General features: G+C 37.1%; 1 protein-coding gene and 1 non-coding gene across 3 annotated transcripts in view; one reads left to right on the top strand and one right to left on the bottom strand.

Moving 5' to 3' along the window:
• The window catches only part of B3GALT1 (beta-1,3-galactosyltransferase 1), a 456,001-nt gene that overhangs the window by 210,746 nt on the left and 220,069 nt on the right, over nt 1-25,186 (bottom strand). For both annotated transcript variants that reach the window (XM_015432322.4, XM_005573379.5), the window contains exon 3: nt 9,038-9,098. The gene's annotated coding sequence lies outside the window, so the exon portion shown is untranslated. The remainder of the gene's footprint in view (nt 1-9,037; nt 9,099-25,186) is intronic.
• Nucleotides 24,405-24,466, top strand: LOC123568142 (U7 small nuclear RNA). The gene has a single exon (XR_006691364.1). It is a non-coding gene; the product is annotated as a U7 small nuclear RNA (small nuclear RNA).

Here is a 25,186-nt window from a genome sequence, read left to right as displayed (position 1 = left end):
TGCCCTAAATACACTTTCTGAGCTCCCTTGCTATGGGTGTTGTTTTATTTCCATGTGATTCCACAATTTCTATGTACATGTAACAAGATGTTGATTTTCAGGCTCTAAATTATTAATTTTTAAGTTTGCATGATAAAATTTAGTCAGTGTTATTTGTGGTTGCTTTGAGTGAGGTCAAATGTTCAGGTTCTTTCTTCAGTTTGACTTTTCCTCTGAGCTCTTGAATGCTCGCCTCCTTCACTGAGTTAATTTCTGCTCTGCTGAGCTATATTATGAAATTTCAGTACACATGCCAGCCCTAGAGTTGTGTGTTGAGACCCTACATTACAGAGACAGGCAGTCTTGTTAATCTTCCTGCTTGTTTCAAGATCCAACTTAAAAACATATGTAGCCAATAATTTGTGCTGCATTCAAATGGAATTTGTGTATCTCATTCAGTATAGCAAAAAAAAAAAAAAAAAATCAAGATTAAGTAGGTTCGAAGAATAAGATATTAGTATAAATCTCTAAGAAGAAGTGTAGTTCTGGATTTATATGATAGAATATTGTTACAGGGAATATTAATCAATTCCTTTACCTCCCCTTTATTCATGGGATGTTACAGGGAATATTAATCAATTCCTTTACCTCCCCTTTATTCATGGGATTTGTTCATTCATTCTCTTATGTGGGCCTTCATTATCCTTCCCAGATAATTACAGGCACTAACTACTGATTTAGTAGGTAGTTACCTGGGGTAGAAGGAATATAAAAGATATTATTACTGAATCTGAGAGTCAAAAATTATAGTCTAAAGTTAAGTGGAAAAAAAAAAGAAAAAGAAAGAAAGAGGCTGGGCATTGTGGCTTATGTCTTTATTTTCAGCATTTTGGGAGGCTGAGGTAGGAGGATTTCTTGAAGCCAAGAGTTCGAGACCAGCCTGGACAACAAAGTGAGATCCTGTCTCTACAAAAAAGTTTTAAAAATTAGCTGGGCGTGGTGGTGCACCCTTGTTATTCCAACTACTTGGGAGGCTGAGGCAAGATGATCCTTTGAGCCCAAGAGGCTGCAGTGAGCTATGACTGAGCAACTGTACTACAACCTGAGTGGCACAGTGAGGCCCTGTCTCAAAAAAAAAAAAAAAAAAAAAGAGAGAGAGAGAGAGAAAACAAAAAGCAGGTGAGTTTGGCAAAAGAGAGAACATTCTGACACAGACTTTCAGAGCTAGTTTTTAGCTCCCCCTTCTCACTCATTCCTAGGCTGGGAGAAGTGTGGGGCAGAAAGCCTGGAATAGATTTCACAGGGTGAGGTCTCAGAGGTCAACCGGAACAGCCAGCACCACAACTTGCCTACACGGTAGAAGCTGGTAATAAGGAGTTAGTTTCTTCTTTAGTTCTACCTGATGAGAGACTAATAGGAGATAGTATTATTATCAAATATATTCTAAGTGCCTTGCAGTCTAAGTGTGTTATGAGTATTAGCTCATTTAATCTTCACATAATCCAATAAGTGCTCTTATTATTTCCATTTTCTGGAAGAGAAAACAGAGGCACAAAAAGTGATATACCCAAGGTGTAATAAGCGCTGAAGCCCGGATGTCAACCAGCCAACCTGACTCCAGAGGCCACACCTTAACCACCACTGTACTGCCCTTCAAGATGGTCCATTCAGGAAGCCAGCTTGGCATCTTCTGTTTCTTGTCTAGCTGGAGTCATATTCAAGACTTTGCCTGCCAATCCCACAGATCTACTCTGAATAGGTAACTTCAACAGCTCAGAAAAATAACTCCTAAGACTGAAGAATGCATGGTGGGACCGTGGATGGCTGCTGGTGATGAACTGAGCAAAGGAGGACTAAATGGAGCCAACTAGGGAACTCCCAGCAGGGCACTGGCAGTGGTGGCACATATATATGCACCTTTTAGCTACTGAGGTGGTTTTGATACTTTAATGCTTGTGGTGTTAAGGAGATTGAAGCATAGACCCTCGACACTGGGTGCAGCTACTGCTCGGCAAATGGGGAAGCCTATTAGGAGCATGAGCCTGAAACATCTCCTGTAAATATCATGGTGAAGGAATGCAGTTCGCAGGGAAGGAAGTTGAGCCTGTTGACCTCTAAAGCCTTTCATTTTGGAAGCCTTGATAATTCTGTGATTCCAGAGAGATATTGCTGCTCTTTCTGCAATTTCTATCTTTTAACATTGGCAGCTCAAACAGGTTCTCGGATGCTTGGAGTGAAGCTACTTATTAAAAAATAATTAACAGTGAGATCATCATGGGCAAGGCTGAGTTTTAACAAAAGAACTCATGGAATTTTCGGGTTTTTAAAACTGCTATATATAAGCCTGGAGGCTAAAATTAGCAATAATGATTAGGAAATAAAGCACTGTGGTTAATGTCCACATTGACCACAATTGGGTAGCTGCCTGCTATTTTGAATCCTAATTTCTTCAGACCTTTTTGTACTAAATACTTTTTAGGTGATAAATCAACAACTGCCGCACAAATTAAATGACTACATTTTATTTTTGAAGCACAGGAGAAGAGTCTTCTTTATGTGCTTTTACTATCATTGGCATTTAACATATATACATATTTTTATGAACTCCATTTGTAGATATTCCCTTTAATAAATGAGAAAGGTATTCTCCACAAATCCTTAGGATGTGTACTCAAGTATTAATAGGTGAGGTGGTTTTTCTTTTTCTACACATAAGACACACACGTATGTGCATACGTGTCCATACACATCCACATAAATCCACAACTTCTTATGTTTTTTTCTTATGGTATGACTTTTGTTTTGTTTTGTTTTCTTTTTTTTTTTTTTGGAGACAGAGTCTTGCTCTGTTGCCCAGGCTGGAGTGCAGTGGCATGACCTCAGCTCACTGCAAGCTCCACCTCCCAGGTTCATGCCATTCTCCTGCCTCAGCCTCCGGAGGTAGCTGGGACTACAGGTGCCCACCGCCACGCCCGGCTAATTTTTTGTATTTTTAGTAGAGACAGGGTTTCATCGTGTGAGTCAGGATGGTCTCCATCTCCTGACCTCGTGATCTGCCCGCCTCGGCCTCCCAAAGTGCTGGGATTACAGGAGTGAGCCACCGCACCCGGCCTTATGGTATGACTTTTTAAGTTAAAAGATGTATGAAAATGTGGCATGAAGCGATAAAAAAAAAAGACATACAGAATGTTAAATATTTATATGTAGCATACCTACTATGTGCAAAAACTACCACAGTCACTGGGGACAAAGATGAATGAGACATGGGTCTGGCCTGAAAGAGCATCTATTATACAGGGTGCAGGAAGTGGGAGACGTGAGGTATACAGATAAATATATCATTAATACGTAGTAAGGGTACATCATAAGGTGTACCACATTTAAGCAGAAATAAATCATTTAAAAGGAATTTGTAACGTAGGCATCCTGATTTCACACCAGACTCTTAACAACAAAAGATAATGTTGGAACTTTAAGAAGACTAATGAGGAATTCATCTGTGATGAATGAACACATACTTCAGAATAAAACTAGCTGCTATTTATTGAATGTCTACGTTACATTCGTTTTCTCTAACTCTCACAATGTTGTAAGCTTGTTTTACAGATGAAACATCTAAGTTTCAGAGAGGGTCAGTAAGCTACACAATGTCACAGTGGGATAGTGGCAGAGCTAGAATTCAATCCTAGGGCTGGCCACAATTCCACACCACTAAAACAAGAACAAGCTTGTCTGGCTTTGGCTCTGCTGGTCATCTTTTCTTTAGCCAGGACCACTCTTTTCCCAGGCTGTCGGTCCTGAGATTGGCTGCTTTCTCCTTTTTGTGCTCTTAGCTGTCTTAGATTATCTCACTCTTGACTGTTGAGATTGTGCTGGGTACAGCCTCTGTCAGTGGCTTCAAGGTTTTGCTTCCCCCCAATATGTTCAGCAAAATGTTGACTTCCTGCTTTCCTTGTTAACCCCTGGGGTGGCTCTTGTGAGTTTGGTTGACCCTGCAGCCTTCTGTCTATTGTAAGCATTGAGAATTCTCTGCTTGATCAGTGGTGTGGGGTGTGCTGGGGCAAAGAGAAGGGATTTTTCTATTCCCTTTGGCAGGAAGAATTGCTTCTTTGTTAGGGTTGGAGTTGCAAACAGATGCCCCTTTGTAAGGTGTCATGATACTTCCTGGGTAACACCATTAAATGTTTCCCGGGGAGCAGAACTCTAGGGTCGTTGTTGAATTACTATTTAACTTCCAAGAGTATGTGAGCCTTCAACTGTTGTTCAACTACACTATTGAACTCAGCACGTGGTAAAAGTAAGATTCTCATGAACTGAGTCTTTGATAAAAGGAGTCATGGGCTGAATCTTTGACAGAACATGTCTGTTTTGTTAAACATTGTGTATTCAAAGTCCAACATAATGAACACATGGCACATAGTAGGTGTTCAATAAAAGTTTACTGAATGAATGAACTTGGAAAAGCAGCAGCTGGCTATGTGTGGTTAACTCAGCACTTATCTCTTTTTTTCTCTGAATGAAGAAACATAACTATGTTGACTGCACGGGTTAAAAGATAATTCAGTGATTCAGGTTATAAGAGGTAATGAATATATAGAGAAAGTAATGAAGATGTAAGTTATCGGAAGACAGTTTTTGGGGTATGGGTAGTAGTGTCTGGACTAAACTCTACCTATTCTTAGAGTGACTAATAATCACAAATAAAGTGTCTACTTTTCTCTCTCTCTCTCTCTCTCTCTCACACACACACACACCCCCACACACACACCCTTTCTGCTCTTCCAGGAATATATCTGGATATGCATACAAAGGTGCTGCAGAATTTCCAGAGGAGGCAACATGAGAAGGACTGGAGCAATTGTATTCTGAGTTCCCTAACAAAAGTTCATTGCATAACTACTGAATGCTTTTTTCACCTAGAATTTCAGGACAATTCATCTTTCTAGAAAAAAATAGGTTTAAAAAAGGCTTTGAAAGGTCAAATCGGTGGATTTGTTTTAAATTTTGTTTTAAAGCATGGGGAACATATAATTAAGGAGCATTTATTATATGAAAGAAAGAGATATTCTTTTGTCTTATTTGGTTTGTTTCAGTGAAGAAATTGGCTTACTTCCGTTAGCATATTTCCATTTAGATTTACTTTCAGAGAGGGAGCATCTCTTCTTTGAACTTCAGCTTGATTTAATCTTTGAAGATGGAAGAAAAAAGTAAAATGTGATGAAGAATAATAGTAAGGGATCCTGGAAGCACAGAAGCTACCAAATTTGTTTAAAGAGAAATAGAAAATCTGAGCAGACCTACAACAAGAGATTGAATCAATAATCAAAAACCTCCAAGCAAAGAAAAGTCCCTGACCAGATGGCTTCACTGATGAATTCTACCAAACACACTTAAAGAAGAGTTAATACCAATCCTTCTCAAACTTTTCCAAAAAATGAAGGAATAATTTCCAACTCATTCTATGAGGTCAACATTATCCTGATATCAGAGCCAGATAAAGATATCACAAAAAAAGAAAACTATAGACCAATATGCCATATGCATAAAGATGTAAAAATTCTCAACAAAATGCTTGCAAAATGAATCCAGCAGCATATCAGAGGGATTATGTATATATAACATGACCAAGTGGTTTTCTGATATATATTCTCATGATATATATATATCATATACATAAGATATATATATATCATATACATATATCATGACCAAGTGGTTTCTTTTGTTGAACCATTCTTGCATTTCATTTGTCCCTGAAATGCAAGGGTGGTTAAAAAAACAAAACCAATCAATGCAATATATCACATTAGTAGAATGAAGAGAGGAAAAAACATAGTCATCTTAATTGGTGCAGAAAAAGTATTCAAACAAATCTAATACTATTTCATGATAATATCACTCTATAATAGAGTAGATACAGAAGGGAACTTCCTCAAGCACATAAAGGGCATTTATGAAAAAGCTAGTGTTAACATCATATACAGTGGTGAAAAAACTAAAGCTTTCCCCCTAAGGTCAGGAAAAAGACAAGGATGCACACATTCATTACCTCTATTCAACACTGTATTGTAAATTCTAGCAAGATCAATTAGGCAAGTAAAGAAATAAAGGACATTCAAATTAAAAAGGAAGAGGCAAGAATATTTGCTGATGAAATGATCTTAGCTATAGAAAATCCTAAAGAATCCACAGAAAACAAAACAAAAAAGACAAATTTGGTAAAGTTGTAGGATACAAGATCAACATACAAAAACAATTGTATTTCAGTACAAGAGCAATAATCAATCAAAAAATCAAATTAAGAAAACCACACTAGTGTAGCATATCCATATAATGGAATACTATTCACTCATTAAGAAGGAAAAAATTACTGACACATATCCACTGGTGTGGATGGCCCTTGAAAACATCATGTTAAGTAAAAGGGTCCAGACACAAAAGTCTGTATTGTATAATTCAATTTATATGAAATATCTAGAATTTGTAAATTCTTAGAGGCAGAAATCAGATTAGTGTTTGTCAGGGGCTAGGGGAAGGACGGAAATGTGAAGAGACTATTTAATGGATATTGGGTTTCCTTTGGAGATGACAAAAATGTTTTAAAACTTTAAGGTAGTGATGATTGCACACCATTGTGAATGTACTAAATGCTACTAAATTATACACTTTAAAATGGTTAATTTTATGTTATATGAATTTAGCCTCGATAAAAATAAAAACAAGAGAAGAAGGAAATTCTGTGTTACATTTATTATGCATGAATTAGAATGAATGCAAATGAAAAATGCCAAAGTTTATCTTTGAAAAATTGACTAATATTAAAAAGTAAATCAAACATTTAAAAAAATGAAAAGTAAGGGATTATCTGTGGATAAGGTAGGGGTGGTAAAGCTGTGTTGATAAAAACAAAAATCTTTTCTACAGGCCCAGTGAGTCAATCAAAAAAACATTATTTGCTTTTACTATGGTCACAGCATGACACTATATAGTTTGAGCAAGTGAAAGGCCATAAAATCTACTGTCATCTCCTCTGCCTGTCGTGGAGGCAGGCAGAAGCCAATGCAATTGACCTAGAAAGAACATTCTGAGTGTGACTCAGGCAGGGAGGTGGGTTAATGGGGGTTAAAAGGAATAATAAATGGGAAAACCAAATTGAAATCCAGGGAACAAGTCCAGTAGTAGTCAATCTAATGGAGGAAAAACCTAAGCATGAGGCAAAGCAATTAAATGGGGGTTACCGGATGAAATAGTTCCCATAAAAGAGGATGAGTTGGTGGCATATGGAAAAATAAAGATAAGGTAATTAAAAGCATTTATAGAGCACCTGTGGCCTTTGATGGCTAAACAAAATGCCACTAAAAGCACCCACTTAGCTTGAACAACAAATACACATGAAGTAGAAAATAATTTGGTGTTAAATTGTACTTAATTTTATCTGAACACAAGAGAAATCTATACATTAGTGTGGGGCAAAGATGGGTAAGAATACTTCATATGACAAATTGGATTTATATTGTATCCTAAGAAATGGGTAGGAATTGGACAGAGATGGGATGAGTAGAGACATTTCTTGTAAGTAAGGAGCATAATGAGATGGACATAGAAAGGGGGATACATGAGACAGTAAGGACTTTGTTTAGTGTAATAGTTCATGTTGTACAGAAAAAAAAAAAAATCGAGTTTGGATATGAATCTTGGGACCAGATCAACAAAGTTCTTAAATGCCTGTATGCAGAGTTTGGACATTATCCTTCATGCTTTGAGCAAGGCTATCATATGACAAGAGCAGAAATTTTAGAAGATAAATTTAATGGTATTTATAATGAACTGAAAATTCGAGATATCATAATAGGGAGATGACTGTTTAGGAGGTTTTTATAGTAATGCAGGTAAGATTATCATGAGGCTAGTATGATTACACTGAAATTGAAAGAAAAGATTATATAAGCATAAAATTTAGTGGCAGATTAATTAAAAGGATGAGTTAGAGTTGAAAAATTCATCATGATTCAAAGGTTTGTAAGATGAGAAACTAAAACGAGAGTAGATAATTGTACATTTTAGAATAACTTAAAGAGCATAATTAGGTTGTTTGTAGCTCAAAGGATAAATGCTTGAGGAGATGGAAACCCCATTCTCCATGATGTGCTCATTTCACATTGCATGCCTGAATCAAAATCTCTCATGTACCCCATAAATACATACAACCACCATGTACCCACAAAATTTAAAAAATAAAAAAAATTCAAAGAAAGAAAAATAAGAGGAGAGCAGAAACACTACGAAAAATGGAATGATTGGGAAGAACTAGATCTGTGGCATGAACAATGAGTCCACTTGGACATTCTGAGTTTGAGAACCCAGACACATATCATAATGATTTCCTCTAGGGAAGACATCCAGAACAGGAAGTAGAGAGAGAATCCGGGTCAGAAAACACAGATTTGAAAGTCATTGTTTGACCACCTCTAATACTCTTTCGAAGGTTTCAAATGTTAAGGACACTTTGGAAAAATTAGTTAGCATATTGCATCATTATTTCATGGAAGGATTCTGCCTTTCCTCTTGCATTTGTGTATTTATACAGAATGATGAAGAAACAAAGACTTATGGGATGAGAGGAATGCCGTTACAGGGTACAGCACAGCACGTACACTGCTGCTTCGAGAGAAGTACACCCCTCAGTGCTTCCCTTTCCTGTTCATGCTCAGCTAGGTGCTGTACGAAATATAAGCCAAGTCAAGTATAAACTCAAATGTAAATAGTCAAGTTGAATTTTCAGGAAAATTGGTGCATACATGCATCTGGGGTCCCTACTAGCCTCATTGTGTAAGCCGTGTGGGTACCTTTATGCGGAACATGGCCACTTCCTTTCTGAGATGTACATTAAATACGGTTGAGAAGGTTCAGGTCTAATTTTTAAGCCAGCTTTTCTTGCAGGTGATTTCTCTATTCTAATAAAGGCAATTTTCTAGTATGGAAGGTGAGATGAGACCACTGAGGATCAAAAGCAACCACAATAAGAAACTACAATAAGCCAAATAAACTTTACACTTACGCTTTCAAAGAGGCAATCTCCAGAACAATTCTGAGGATCCAGCAGCACAGCAAGAGAACTTCTACAAGAGAAGAAAAAAAAAAATACATTTAGATTAAAATCTCGTAAATGCTGCAAATAAAAGAGCCCTGTACAAATTTTTTAATAATATACACCCACTTTCAAAATTTATTGTCACAAAAATGGTACATTTCACTGACAAATGATTGCTGACCAATCATTTGTCGGGCCATTACTTTCTCTTCTTGTCATTTTTTATTTCTTTTTCTTCTCACAAGGGGGAGTGGGTCCTTACCCTCAGGGAATAAATGTTTTCCGAACTGTGCCGATTCAGCTTTGTTTGCTAGATGCATTTTTACAAGTGTCTGATTTTCCACTGCTGTAGCTACAAGGATCATTAGAAGAGCCTGTGATGGCAGGTGTGGGGAAACAGAGCAAAAGACAGCAACTCACAAAAAGGTAGTTTCAGCTGTGTAAGCAACTACACTGGTGAGTTGGACAAAGAGAATCTGAGGTGGGTAGGCACTAGGAGAAGGAAGAGGAACAGGGTAATAATAAAATAGTTCTCTATTGCTCCCTTCACGCCAGGAAAGAACTGCTTTCTGATCTGGATGACTTAGAAAGAGGGGAGTTTGGCAGAAACCCTGGGTCTTACCCATGAGTGACCCAGAAGGCTAAATCAAGGAGGCCTTCTCTTTCTTTACCCAACCTGCTGGTTCACTTAGAACAGCTCCCACATTTTTACTAGGTCTGTGGTGATGCTTTTTGAGCTTGTGATTGTCTTTCCTGATTTATCCTCAGGAAATTTAATTTATACCAAATCATTTCTTTGCACTAAACCTCAGATACCTGTAAAAAGAGGGGTCAAAAGAGATCATCTCTATGCTTTCTTTCAACTTAATATTCTGTGATTTCAGAAAAGGTACAGAAAACTGTTCACCAGGAAAGGGCATTCAGGCTGACACAATTTACTCAGAAGTCACTTCTGCATTTGCATTCATAGCTTTTGAAGCCATTCTCCTTATGGTAAACTCACACAGACATTTCGCAAACACTGCAATCACCCACTCCCACCAGAAGTATACATTTTTATTGGGCCGGGTGCAGTGGCTCACGCCTGTGATCCCAGCACTTTGGGAGGCCAAGGCAGGCAGATCATTTGAGGTCAGGAGTTCGAGACCAGCCTGACCAACGTGGTGAAACCCCATCTCTACTAAAAATACAAAAAAACTTAGCTAGGCATGGTGGCTCATGCCTGTAATCCTGGCTACTCAGGAGGCTGAGGCAGGAGAATTGCTTGAACCTGGGAGGCGGTGGTTGCAGTGAGCTGAGATCGCACCACTGAACTCCAGCCTGGGTGACAGAGTGAGACTCCATCTAAAAAAAAAAAAATTGGCAGTGGCCAAAGGTAGAACAAGTGTAAACACTTCTAAAACCAGTGAAGCGTCATAAGATGTGTTGACAATTTAGTCCTCAGTCAACCAGTGCTTATGATTTCTGATAATGTCCACAGCTTTCCCTTTCTGTGTTCATAATTTGATAGTTCAATATTTTATCTTGTCTGCATCACCCTGCTTCTCCAAAAAGCTATTAATGACTTTTTGGAGAAGAATTTAATATTGCCAAGAAATTTAAAAATTATCTTCCATTAGAGTAATTCTTGTTTCATAAAAGTATTGCTAGAAAAGATCTGTAAGAGCTGTAAAAATAAATGAAGTTGGGGAGCATTTGGTGGTCAATTCTGCAGGCATCCTTTTCTGAGCAATGGTGGATGGCTGAGTCCATTCAGAAGTCAGCACCTTTAGTCTTGCCTGCCTCAATAGGAGTTTTGCTTTAAAGATAACAAAAGGGTTGGATTATGGTGAAGAGAAAGAAAGCTCTTGGCCTAGTACGCTCTATGGTGCTGTACTCAGATTAATGGGAAATATATTGAAAAATATTCTGAAAGTGAAGTTTCAGACTTTCTCCAGTAAATACTCAGTTGCAATTCAGCACTTTAGGTCAACATGGCTCTGAGACTGAATGGTGCTAAGCTTAGATAACAAACTCAATATGGCAAATTCTGGAAAGAGGGCTCCTGTTTGGAAGTGCAAAAGAAAATCTATTAGGAATGTATTAGACAGAATAAAAGCTGGTAAAATACTTTTAAGATTAATTTAATAGGTGAGCTTGAAAAATGTTTCCTTTAGCTACTCTGTGTACAGGGTTTTCAGGGCTTTTTACCAGAATATTATGTCAGTCAAATCAATGGTGGTGCTCCTTTCAAGTCCTCCAGGAAATCATCCTTTCCCATTTTTTTCAAAGAGATAATAAGGTTTTTTGTTTGTTTCCTACTGGTAAGAACTTGCTTTCTCTCATCCAAAACACCTTAAACTCATTCATCTGTGTTCTTGCTTTAGACCCAACTCTAACTTTTGACCGCTTACTCCAAAACTGGCCTTCCAATGAGTATTCACTTCGGCCAGCATTGAAACTAATAATTATCATGATAAAAAATAATCATTTCTAACAATTCTCAATACCGCCTTAAAACTGTGAAAACTGAACTCTCATGGTTATTTTGTGCTCTTTTATCTTACTTTAGTTTTTAATTTTGGGTTGTATTTTGCTCCTCTTCACTCTCTTTTTTGCACTGCTAATCCCACCCATGTTACAGACATTGACACTGTCTAAACATATGAAAGAGAGAGAGAGGTAAAGACAAGACAATTCAAAACAACTTCTTCAGTTCTCTGGTTCACTTGGCAAAAAGAGCTGTCCCCATAAGTAACTTGCATGATAATAATCAGGAGTATTACTGCTCCCACAGACCAGTCTTCCTATGGTGTCTGAGGTTTGCCAACCTATATAAATCTTACTGCCAGTTTACCCACACCTTACACATTTGTAAACAGATACTGTTCAGTTTAAACACACTTCATAAAAGGGAAGATTTTGGGAAGAATGCGTTAATTCTAGGAGAGCTGGGTGTATGGGGAACTCTCCCATTTAGCATGATGACTATGGGAACAGAGGTTATGGCATGTTTTGAATAATTTGGGATTTTTGCTTTTTTCTTTTCCTCTCCTTTTCTATTATCAGTGGTCTGGGTCAGCATCCCAAATTCAAGTTTTCTATGATCACTTCAATTCTTCATAGACTTTGTCTATGAAGTAGACATTTTTTCACATTTTTTCTTTTCTTTCCCCTACCACTTAACACAAGAAGGTGACATCAGATCCCGAGTCATGCCAGTGCACCTCTCTGGCCAGCAATGCCAATGGAGGGATGGTGTAAACCACAGATGTGATGGCTTTTGATCCAATTCCAATATGTATTATATGCCACTTATAACACAATCAATTTCAGCATACACACAAAGAGATAATATCCCCAAAATATTTGAATCATCAATAAAGAGTAAAAGAAGGCTCTGAATGTCTCATTATTAATGTAGGTAAACTCAAAGACAGATTTAATGTATACTAGTTTTATCTTTTCTTTGTAAAAGAATTTCATAGATGGTGTGTGCACAAAGCTTATCTTGCTTATATGAAGAATTATCTTCATAAAAGTTAACCTACTCCATTGTTACATGTTTTAAAAATTCTTATAAAGTAAGCTGCAGCTACAAGCAACTTTATAATTGGCAGGTTCTTTACATCCTTAAATATAACTATGGTGTTAGTTTTTTTTTTGTTGAAATAATGCAGGATGAGTCCTCTGAAAGTATAAAAAATATACACTTTTATACATTTTATATATTAATAGGATCCATTCACTTATAAATTTCTATTTATTGGATGCCTAATACTATTACCATAATATATATTAGCCAATGTTTTAAGTGCTGGGAATACAATAGGAGCACAAAATATGAAGCCCCTCTTCTTGAAAAATTTACACTCCTGAAGAGGGAGACAGATATCAACAACCACCACCACAACAACTCAACAAGTAAATATGTAATACATGAGAAGAAAAATAAAGTAGGTTATAGGCTATATTTTGCCCTTCTCCTCTCCTGAGTATAGAGTGATGAAGTGCCATTTCAGATCAGGTCAGGACCTTTCCTAATAGGGTGGCATCTGAGCAGAGATTTGAATGGAGCTCTGAGGACAAGTTTGAGATGGTTTTTCTTCTGATAGGTTGTAGTCACACAGCACTAATCCAAGAAGGCAATCAGAAAATAAAATTATTTCAACTAATTAGTCCATCGAACATGGACAAAACAACTGGTTTTATAGTCCAATATTTTTACTTTTTATACTGGCTGGTTTTATGGCACACAAATACAAACTAAGATATAGCTTTAGGGTAACTATCTTCTAGGGCAAAATAAAATCCCTGACTGGAGCCCCCTGATGGTGAAAAATCTTTGGTGATTATCACCCTTTTTTATTCTAGAATTTGAGTAGCAAGTGATAAACCCAGGGAACAGTTGGAAACTGTGATTGCTGTTGAGCTCTGGCTCTCCAAGTCTGCAGTGAGAGTAATCAGCCATCACACAACCAAAGGGATGACGGTGCTCACAGCTATCTGTCAACCAACAGAGATGGACTGAGTGATCCGAAACTTAGAAACAATCATTGTGCTATTTTATGGAGAACAGAACCTCTGGATAAAGAGTCAAAATAGAAGGAACAGACGTGTGAAGGAAACTAGGAGTTCCAATGAAGGATGCCTGATAGATATGTTGAGAAGGCACCTGGCTATACAAGTCTAAAGCTTAGAGAAAGTCAAGGATGGAGATAGAAGTTGAATATTCATAAGAGCACAGATGGCACTTAAATCTATGATTACTATGGAGAAAGAGTAGATAGGAATGAGAAGGGGTCCCAGCACTGAGCCCTCGAGCACTTCAACATTTGTAGGACTGACAAGAGAAGGAGCCAGCAGAGAAAACCAAGGCCAGTCCCATTACAGGGGAACCAGGAGACTGTAATTTTATGAAAGGCAAGCCAAGAAAAGACAGCGCTTCAAGAAGAATGGAATGCCCAACTGTGTCAAACGCCACTGCAAAAATAAGCAGCAATTGTGTAATAAAAAGAATAGCAGTTAACATGTGTTATACCTGTATTATCTGCAAAACATTGTTTTAAGAGTTCATACAGATTATCCCATTTAGTGTGTACAATACCCACATGGTAAATAATGTTCTAGTCACAATTTTACAGATGAGAAAACTGTGGAAGAAAATATTAATAACTTGCCCCTCGTCATGAAGTCTGACTAGTGGATTTAGGAAGATGGATAATGTTGATGGTCTTCAACAGAGCTGTTTCAGTAGAGCAGTGAAGCACCTGGAGTGACTGAAGTGGTGTGAAGGGAAAACGGGAAGTGAGAAAGTAGAGATATCAGGTATAGACATGCACAACGTTACTATGCCTAGCACTTAGAATATTCCAAATAGATAGAGGTTATTAAAATAGTGCTGATAATTGTAATTATTATTTCTGATGACTGTCTTTCCTGCTGAACCATGAACACTTTAACAGTGTACTTTGTATTTCTTAATCTCTACATTTTAGCACTTATTAGCCCTTACCCAAATTTCTCAATTACTGATTACTAGGTTTAGGATTAGGAAGAGGTGAATGGAAGAGATTCATTTTGAGATGCTTTTATAGATAGGTAGGGTTTGAACAGATAGAAAGGTCAAGTATAATGTCCCAAGGATATTCAGACCATTGCTGAACTCAATATATAAAATTTTATGAAATGTTAAGTCAATAATTTATCCCAAATGTTCATTTATGAGATGATAGCTCTGTCTGTCTAGATTGAAGATCCAAAGCTCAAAAGCCTACAGAGACCAGGCTGCAATGGAAATGAGCACCATGAGTCAGTTTTAAGCTTTGAAATAAGAAGACTGGAGCATAATAAAGAAAAGACAGAAGTCAAGAATTTTCCTGTGAAATCTGCCTTGTTTTTTAAAGTGCTGGCATCCAATTCACTGTTTTTAATAATACTATTCAGTGTAAAATGAACATGGCTATGGGATATACCTGGTCTGATGGCACTAGTTTATGACTTCTGGTCTGCACAATATCTACTCAGCTAATGCAGAGAGTTGATTCTGAGGGGGAAAAAAATCAAACTTACAGTAAAACAAGCGAATTAAAGACTTTTTGACATAGTTTATTAAAACTTTAGATAGCAAGGCAGCTGATAGTTTAAAAATAAAAGCCATATGAGAAAAAAATACATTTCAAGACCTTTCATGATAGTAGAAAAGAAAAAATATAGGTAACTTGTTATCATTAATACTTACAACAGATCTGTCTGAAAAACTGTGCGCTCTAGGGAAAACTCCATTGCATGGGGGTGGCTGTGAGGACTACTATTAAGGTGAACGATGTGTTATACTGCTCACACTTTCCCAATTCTGAGTCAATAGTTGAGGTGACAGCCTTAGGCAGCATTCATAGAAGTGGGAGGATGCAAGATCAATTTTTTTCTAAGGGAAAAAAAGTATCTTCTATAGTCAGTAAATATTTTATAATTGCTTGGCACATCTCACAACATACTGCTTAGATCAAAAGAATGTTATCTACAGAGATGTTATTTGGAACATTATATTATACAAAACTATTGCCTGTAGCAGTGCTGATAAATAATATTCGAATCCATCATTTAATCTTAAAATAATTTTCTTAGCATCTCAAATTACAATGTGTCCCAGATAACCTCAAAAGAAATGTTCTGTCATCCACTTTCACAAGTGACACCATTTCTCCTGGTGGGGTCTTTGGGATTTCACATCAAGGAAGTATGGAATTGAGGTGCTAACCATATGCAGGGGCCAGTTAATACTTCAATGATTTGGATGTCAACTTAATTATTTCTTTTGATCAACAATGGCAGCAGACTGCTTTGTTGCCTGGATCTGCAGAATGATACATCATTTACACATAGATAGACCAAAAGAAAAAAAAAATGTGTGTATTGGTGCTTCATTACTTTATTTGCATGAGTATATGTTAGAAGGAAGCTGATTTGCCATAATATTGCCCATCTCTGTACCTCTGTCTATCTGTCTCCAATAATCACTAATATATAGTTTCTGGATTAAATTAACATACATAGAATTTCAGTATACTAAAAAATGTACTATGAATAACAGTTATGAAGGAGTTACCCAAAAGAATGGGCTTTCTTTCCTTAATGTGTTTCTGCTTGGACTGAAGAATCTTTACAGGTTTGTTACTGGATATTTAGAAAATAAATGATTTCTATAAGCTTCGACATTCAGATTAAGAATACAAGCTCATTACTAAAATGTGGATTAATTCGCAAATCATAGGCAAGCCAGGTATCAGACACCTAGTAGGGTACTGTGGAAATAGTCAAATTTGCAACACGACATTTCTTAGGCTGGATTTTATAAACAATGATCCATCATAGCTTACAATATGTAACTTTCTATATCTCAATGACCCATGATGGTTTATAATGTGTAACTTTCTATCTTTACTTCTTCTGGAGACAATGTATGTCCCAGAAGGGGAGATTACAGGCATACTTTATATTTGAGGTCCTGTGGCTACTTCTTACCTCTAATCATTTTTGAGCATATGTACAACTTACATCTTAATTAGAACTTCAAACTTGTGAAAATATTAACTAAGAATACTCCTTGCTCTCACCATAGGCAGGCCAATGGAATTAAAAAATACAATCACAGAATGATAGGACAGAATCGTTAAACCAGGAAATTAAGGACCAGAAAAGTAATTTGCCCAAGTTTAGACAGCCAATCAATGGCAGGGTTGCAACTAGAATCCTAGATTGGTGCCCTTTTTACTGTATCAATGGACTATTAACATTTAAAGCTTGATATTCAAGAAAGACTTGAAAACCATTAATAAGATTCTATTTAAATATTTTCTTATTTACCATGAATATAGCCTAACCCCCTCGTTTTAAATGAAGACACAAAAACACAATAGAATTACACAACTTAATAGGTCCAGTGTTAATATCAAATTTATTGCTCCAAAAAGTAAAGGTGTCAGTTCCTATATCACTAACATTTTGCATGTTCGGTAAAATGTCCTATTCTGAGCTCTAACAACCAGATCATTCCTTTGAGTCACTGGAGTATATGTTCTCTCTTTTAGTTCCCCCTCTCCACCTTAAGAAGTTTCAAACACAAATCTCACCGCGTGGCACAGTGACACATGAAACACGGCAGACTGCTGACAACCGAAAGCCAAAGGGCATTAAAGCTTGCTTTAAACAAGATCGTTGAAAAATCAGTTTTAAGTTCATACAATGTCATATCATTAAACTGTGTTTTCATTTATGAAATATGACTGCCATGCCAATGCTATTTTGTTTTAGCAGTGCTATTGTATGGTGAAAATGTTTCAATATCATACAATAGCCTAAAGCACATTTTAGTTAAACTTTATTGAAATATTTATGATATTATGGATCTCTCAGCTTAATTTTCAAATGGATTTACTAAAATTCATTGGGTTGCTCTATCCATGAACCCACTTCAATAGCAGATCTACAGGGCTAGAATTTTCAAATATGCCACTTACTGGTCTTATTCTGTATCCAAAGAAGTATTATATAGGGTCCTGTGTGTGACAAATACTTGCCAAAGGTTGACAAAGGAAGCAGCTTTGCTGATTCCGACTTCCTGCTTTGTTCACTATAGCCACTACTACTGATGTATTCTGTAATTTGTTTCTATTATTGGCCCAGCAACTATGGGGAGAGACTTCAGAGAGGTGAGGCAAGCAAACCAGGAATGAATCAATGGTGGAGGTATCCAAAAGAAAAGAAAAGAAAAGAAAAAGAGTGGAATCATGTCATTTGCAGCAACATGGATGATCACCATACTAACTGAAATAAGCCAGGCCCAAAAAGACAAATATTGCATGTTCTCACTTGTATGTGGAAGCTGAAAAAGTTGATCATATAAGACAGAGGGTGGAATGATAATAACCAAATACTAGAAAGGGTGTGTGGATGGAAGCGGGGATTAAGAGAGGTTGCTTAATGAGTACAAGCATACAGTTAGAAGGAATACATTCTAATGTTCAATAGCAGAGTAGGGTGACTACAGTTAACAACAATGTATCGTATATTTTAAAATAGCTAGAAAAGAGGACTTAAAACCTTCCCAGCACATACAAATGAGAAGTACTTGAGGGTGATGGATACTGAAAATACTCTGACTTGATCATGACATGTTCTATGCATGTAACAATATCACATGTGCCCCATAAACGTACAAATATTATGTATCAACAAAAAAATAGGTAGAGGCATCTGACTTCTCTGGGCCTTAGTATAATGGTGCTGGTGCTGGTGCTGTGGTCATCAGAACATTGGTGACAGAAGAATCCCCATGATGTTTCAGTCTCCTAAAGAGTAGCAGAGTGATTTCAAGCCCTTCTATTTCACTTAAACACCATATATGTGCACCACAAAGTCGAAGTGAAAGCAACAGAAATCCGTCTTGATTCAGAATAACAGTTGATGTCTACGTTTGCTCCCCATACATATTCCTGCAGACATGCGTGAGAGCCAAAATATCTAACAAACCAGAATAGAATGGGCACTAACTAATCAGGGTAGCTGGGAGCAGCCGTAGGGGCATACTACTGAGTACCTACCTTCTATTTATTATTATTATTATACTTTAAGTTCTGTGATACATGTGCAGAACGTCCAGTTTTGTTACATAGGTATACACATGCCCTGTTGGTTTGCTGCACCCATCAACCCGTCACCTACATTAGGTATTTCTCCTAATGCTTTCCCTCCCATAGCCCCCTACCCACTGACAGGCCCCAGTATTTGATGTTCCCCTCCCCGTGTCCATGTGTTCTCATTGTTCAACTCCCACTTATGAATGAGAACATGTGGTGTTTGGTTTTCTGTTCTTGTGATAGTTTGCTAAGAATGATGGTTTCCAGCTTCATCCATGTCCCTGCAAAAGACATGAACTCATCCTTTTTTATGGCTGCATAGTATTCCATGGGGTATATGTGCCACATTTTCTTTATCCAGTCTATCATTGATGGGCATTTGGGTTGGTTCTAAGCCTTTGCTATTGTGAATAGTGCCACAATAAACATATATGTGCATGTGTCTTTATAGTAGAATGATTTATAATCCTTTGGGTATATACCCAGTCATGGGATTGCTGGGTCAAATGGTATTTTTAGTTATAGATCCTTGAGGAATTGCCACTCTGTCTTCAACAATGGTTGAACTAATTTACACTCCTACCAACAGTGTAGAAGCATCTGAGTACCTACTTTCTTACAGAGCATGTCTTCAGCTTGGTGAAGAAAGGGTCTTCCGAATTTCTAGGTTGGGGTAAACCAATCCCCTTTATTTCACCATTATCAGAAGGTGCTCTGCTCCTGCCCTGCCACGCTTTCCTGCCAGGTAAGAGAAGAACCAGTGATGATTAAAGTTAATATTGCTTTGAGAGTCTTAATCTCCTCAGCTGCTGACAAAGTTGCTTTTACTCTACTCATTACTTAGTTCAGTTCAATTTCTTTTTTAATCTCTTTAGAAAAGGTGAGGTAGGTTTTTGTTGGGTTTGTCAAAGATCAGATGGTTGTAGATGTGTGGCATTACTTCTGAAGCCTCTGTTCTGTTCTATTGGTCTATATCTGTTTTGGTACCAGTACCATGTTGTTTTGGTTACTGTAGCCTTGTAGTATACTTTGAAGTCAGGTAGCGTGATGCCTCCAGCTTTGTTCTTTTTGCTTAGGATTGTCTTGGCTATATGGACTCTTTTGGTTCCATATGAAATTCAAAGTAGTTTTTTCTAATTCTGTGAAGAAAGTCAATGGTAGCTTGATAGGGATAGTATTGAATCTATAAATTACTTTGGTCAGTATGGCCGTTTTCACAATATTGATTTTTTCTATCCATGAGCATGACATTTTTTCCATTTGTTTGTGTCCTCTCTTATTTCCGTGAGCTGTGGCTTGTAGTTCTCCTTAAAGAGGTCCTTCACATCCCTTTTAAGTTGTATTCTTAGGCATTTTATTCTCTTTGTAGCAATTGTGAATGGGAGTTCACTCATGATTTGGCTCTCTGTTTGTCTATTATTGGTGTATAGGAATGCTTGTGATTTTTGCACATTGATTTTGTATCCTGAGACTTTGCTGAAGTTGCTTATCAGCTTAAGGAGATTTTGGGCTGAGACAATGGGGTTTTTTAAATATAAAATCATGTCATCTGCAAACAGAGACAATTTGACTTCCTTTCTTTCTATTTGAATACCTTTATTTCTTTCTCTTGCCTGATTGCCCTGGCCAGAACTTCCAATACTATTTTGAATAGGAGTCATGAGAGAGGGCATCCTTGTCTTGTGCCAGTTTTCAAAGGGGATGCTTCCGGCTTTTGCCCATTCAGTATGATATTGACTGTGGGTTTGTCATAAATAGCTCTTATTTTTTGAGATACATTCCATCAATACCTAGTTTATTGAGAGTTTTTAGCATAAAGGGGGTGCTGAATTTTATCCAAGGCCTTTTCTGAGTCTATTGAGATAATCATGTGGTTTTCGTCATCAGTTCTGTTTATGTGATGGATTACATTGATCGATTTGCATATGTTGAATCAACCTTGCATCCCATGGATGAAGCCAATTCGATCGTGGTGGATAAGCTTTTTGATGTGCTGCTGGATTCAGTTTGCCAGTATTTTATACAGGATTTTTGCATCGATGTTCATCAGGGACATTGGCCTGAAATTTTCTTTTTTTGTTGTGTCTCTGCCAGGTTTTGGTATCAGGTTGATGCTGGCCTCATAAAATGAGTTAGGGAGGATTCCTTCTTTTTCTGTTGATTGAAATAGTTTCACAAGGAATGGTACCAGCTCCTCTTTGCACCCCTGGTAGAATTAGGCTGTGAATCCATCTGGATCTGGGCTTTTTTTGGTTGGTAGGCTATTAATTACTGCCTCAATTTCAGAACTTGTTATTGGTTTATTCAGGGATTTGACTTTTTCCTGGTTTAGTCTTGGAAGGGTGTATATGTCCAGGAATCTATATATTTCTTCTAGATTTTCTAGTTTACTTGCATAGATGTGTTTATAGTATTCTCTCTTTCCTTCTTTATTAGTCTGGCTAGTGGTCTATCAATTTTATTGATGTTTTCAAAAAACCTGCTCCTGGATTCGTTAATTTTTTGAAGGGTTTTTCATGTCTCTACCTCCTTCAGTTCTGGTCTGATCTTAGTTATTTCTTGCCTTCTGCTAGCTTTTGAATTTGTTTGCTCTTGCTTCTCTAGTTCTTTTAATTGCGATGTTAGGGTGTTGATTTTAGATCTTTCCTACTTTCTCCTGTGGGCATTTAGTGTTTATACATTTCCCTCTAAACACTGCTTTAGCTGTGTCCCAGAGATTCTGGTATGTTGTGTATTTGTTTCAAAGAACTTATTTATTTCTGCCTTAATTTTGTTATTTACCCAGTAGTTATTCAGGAGTAGGTTGTTCAGTTTCCATGTAGTTGTGTGGTTTTGAGTGAGTTTCTTAATCCTGAGTTCAAATTTGATTGTACTGTGATCTGAGAGACTGTTTATTATGATTTCCTTTCTTTTGCATTTGCTGAGGAGCGTTTTACTTGCAATTATGTGGTCAATTTTAGAATAATTGCGATGTGGTGCTGAGAAGAATGTATATTCTGTTGATTTGGGGTGGAGAGTTCTATAGATGTCTATTAGGTCCACTTGGTCCAGAGCTGAGTTCAAGTCCTGAATACCCTTATTAATTTTCTGTCTTGTTGATCTGTCTGATATTGACAGTGGGGCATTAAAGTCTCCCACTATTATTGTGATTATTGTGTGGGAGTCTAAGTCTCTTTGTAGGTCTCTAAGAACTTGCTTTATGAATCTGGGTGCTCCTGTATTGGGTGCATATATATTTAGGATAGTTAGCTCTTCTTGTTGCATTGATCCCTTTACCATTACGTAAATACCCTTCTTTGTCTTTCTTGATCTTTGTTGGTTTAAAGTCTGTTTTATGAGAGACTAGGATTGCAACCCCTGGGTTTTTTTGTTGTTTGTTTGTTTTTGCTTTCCATTTGCTTGGCGAATATTCCTCCATTCCTTTATTTTGAGCCTATATGTATCTTTGTATGTGAGATGGGTCTCCTGAATACAGCACACCTATGGGTCTTGACTCCTTATCCAAGTTGCCAGTCTGTGTCTTTTATTTGGGGCATTTAGCCCACTTACATTAAGGTTAATATTGTTATGTGTGAATTTGATCCTGTCATTATGATGCTAGCTGTTTATTTTGCCTGTTAGTTCATGCAGTTTCTTCACAGTGTCAATGGTCTTTACAATTTGGTGTGTTTTTGCAGTGGCTGGTACTGATTTTTCCTTTCCACATTTAGTGCTTCCTTCAGGAGCTCTTGTAAGGCAGGCCTGGTGGTGACAAAATCTCTCATCATTTGCTTGTCTGTAAAGGATTGTATTTCTCCTACGTTTATGAAGCTTAGTTTGGCTGGATATGAAATTCTGGGTTGAAAATTCTTTTCTTTAAGAATGTTGAATATTGGCCCCCACTCTCTTCTGGCTTGCAGTGTTTCTGCAGAGAGATCTGCTGTTAGTCTGACTGGCTTCCCTTTGTGGGTAACTCGACCTTTCTCTCTGGCTGCCCTTAAGATTTTTTCCTTCATTTCAACCTCAGTGAATCTGACAATTATGTGTCTTGGGGTTGCTCTTCTCAAGGATTATCTTTGTGGTGTTCTCTGTATTTTCTGAATTTGAATGTTGGCCTGTCTTGCTAGGTTGGGGAAGTTCTCCTGGATAATATCCTGAACACTGTTTTCCAACTTGGTTCCATTCTCTCCATCACTTTCAAACAATGGGGAAAGGATTCCCTATTCAGTAAATGGTGTTGGGAAAACTGGCTAGCCATATGCAGAAAACTGAAACTGGACCCCTTCCTTACACCTTATACAAAAATTAACTCAAGATGGATTAAAGACTTAAATATAAGCCCTAAAACCATAAAACCCCTAGAAGAAAACCTAGGCAATACCATTCAGGACATAGGCATGGGCAAAGAATTCATGACTAAAACACCAAAAGCAATGGCAACAAAAGCCAAAATTGACAAATGGGATCTAATTAAAGTAGAGAGCTTCTGCACAGCAAAAGAAACTATCGTCAGAGTGAACAGGCAATCTACAGAACGGGAGAAAATTTTTGCAATCTATCCATCTGACAAAGAGCTAATGTCCAGAATCTACAAGGAACGTAAACAAATTTACAAGAAAAAAACAAACGAACCCTTCAAAAAGTGGGTGAAGGATATAAACAGACACTTCTCAGAAGAAGACATTTATGCAGCCAACAAACATATGAAAAAAAATAAAAACTCATCCTCACTGGTCGTTAGATAAATGCAAATCAAAACCACAATGAGATACCGTCTCATGCCAGTTAGAATGGCAATCATGAAAAAGTCAGGAAACAACAGATGCTGGAGAGGATGTTGAGAAATAGGAACGCTTTTACAGTGTTGATGGGAGTGTAAATTAGTGCATCCATTGAGGAAGACAGTGTGGCGATTCCTCAAGGATCTAGAACTAGAAATATCGTTTGACTCAGCAATCCCATTACTGGGTATACACCTAAGGATTATAAATCATTCTACTATAAAGGCACATGCACAAGTATGTTTATTGCAGCATTATTCACAATAGCAAAGACTTGGAACCAACCCAAATGCCCATCAATGATAGACTGGATAAAGAAAATGTGGCTCCTATATACCATGGAATACTATGCAGCCATAAAAAAGGATGAGTCCATGTCCTTTGCAAGGACATGGATCAAGTTGGAAACCATCATTCTCAGCAAATTAACACAGGAAGAGAAAATCAAACACCACGTGTTCTCACTGAGAAGTGGGAGATGAACAATGAGAACACATGGATACAGGGAGGGGAACATCACATACCAGGGCCTGTCAGTGGGTGGGGAGCTAGGGGAGGGATAGCATTAGGAGAAATACCTAATGTAGACAAGTTGATGGGTGCAGCAAACCAGCATGGTATGGGCATGCCTATGTAACAAACCTGCATGTTCTGCACATGTATCCCAGAACTTAGAGTATATCAATAATAAAAAAGAGATTAAGTAAAAAAAATATAAAAATAAAAAGAAAGAAAGAAAAGAAAAGGAGAGGTAGGTAAGAGAGAGAGAGGAAAGAAAACTAGTATTTGTAGTTATCCTACTCTAAAAAACTACTATTCAACTAAGACAACTAAGAAAAATATATTCCAGTAAAAAATTTTAAAATTACATTATAAGGGTGAACAGGACTATTTAAACAATCTGTACTTTAATTAATTAAGAATCCAGATTAGTAAAAAAATTTTTTAAATCCAGATTAGTATTAGACCTTGTTTAGAATTTGTCTAGCAGGTTTTCCAGTTTCCACCAGAAAACCCCATAAAAATACTTATCTATTGGGTTATCCTGCTAGATAAAAATCTTAGAAAGCTCTAACATTAATCTGGATTTTTAAAAAAGGCAAATTGTAGAATCTAAGGAGCAGGTATCTTAATATGTCTTCTATTCATATCAATGGCAGGTGTGTGTGGCAAACACTTCTCTTCTCCAGATGTTTGTGTCCAGATAAACCCTTGTTTTCTTTATGGTCAAATCAGCGTCTTCAGCAGGCACTCTGCACAGAATCATTGGTTTCAGAACACGATGCCTTGTCCTATTCAAAGGAAGAGTCTCATTTGGAGAAACACTAATAATTTTGGCTAAATAGCTTATAATAATTAACTTAAAAATATTTGGCTGTGACTTTCATTTAAACATTAAAAAAGAGTTAAAGCAATATATGAATATGGTAAAAAAACTCAAATAGTATTGAGCAAAGTTAAATGAAAAGTAAAATCTCTTTTTCTTTACCCCCAATCCTAGTTCCTCTGAAAAATAAATGATGGTTGATAGTTTCTTTTTCATTCTTTGAAAATAGGAAGAAAAGGAAAGAACGCAGGAATGAAGGAGAGAAATAAGGAGCAAGAAAGTTGTACATGATGGGAGTATTCTGTACACTCCTTGGCATTTTGGTGTTATTTGTCCTATAGTATTTCTTGGAATCTGTTCCCAATCAATGCATTTGGATCATTCTTTCAAAGTTTGTATTATGATAATTTTT

Source organism: Macaca fascicularis, chromosome 12, assembly GCF_037993035.2.
Source record: "Macaca fascicularis isolate 582-1 chromosome 12, T2T-MFA8v1.1".
NCBI classification, from domain to species: Eukaryota; Metazoa; Chordata; class Mammalia; order Primates; family Cercopithecidae; genus Macaca; species Macaca fascicularis.
Note: the sequence above shows the minus strand (reverse complement) of the source record. Positions and strands in the feature narration are given on the sequence as shown.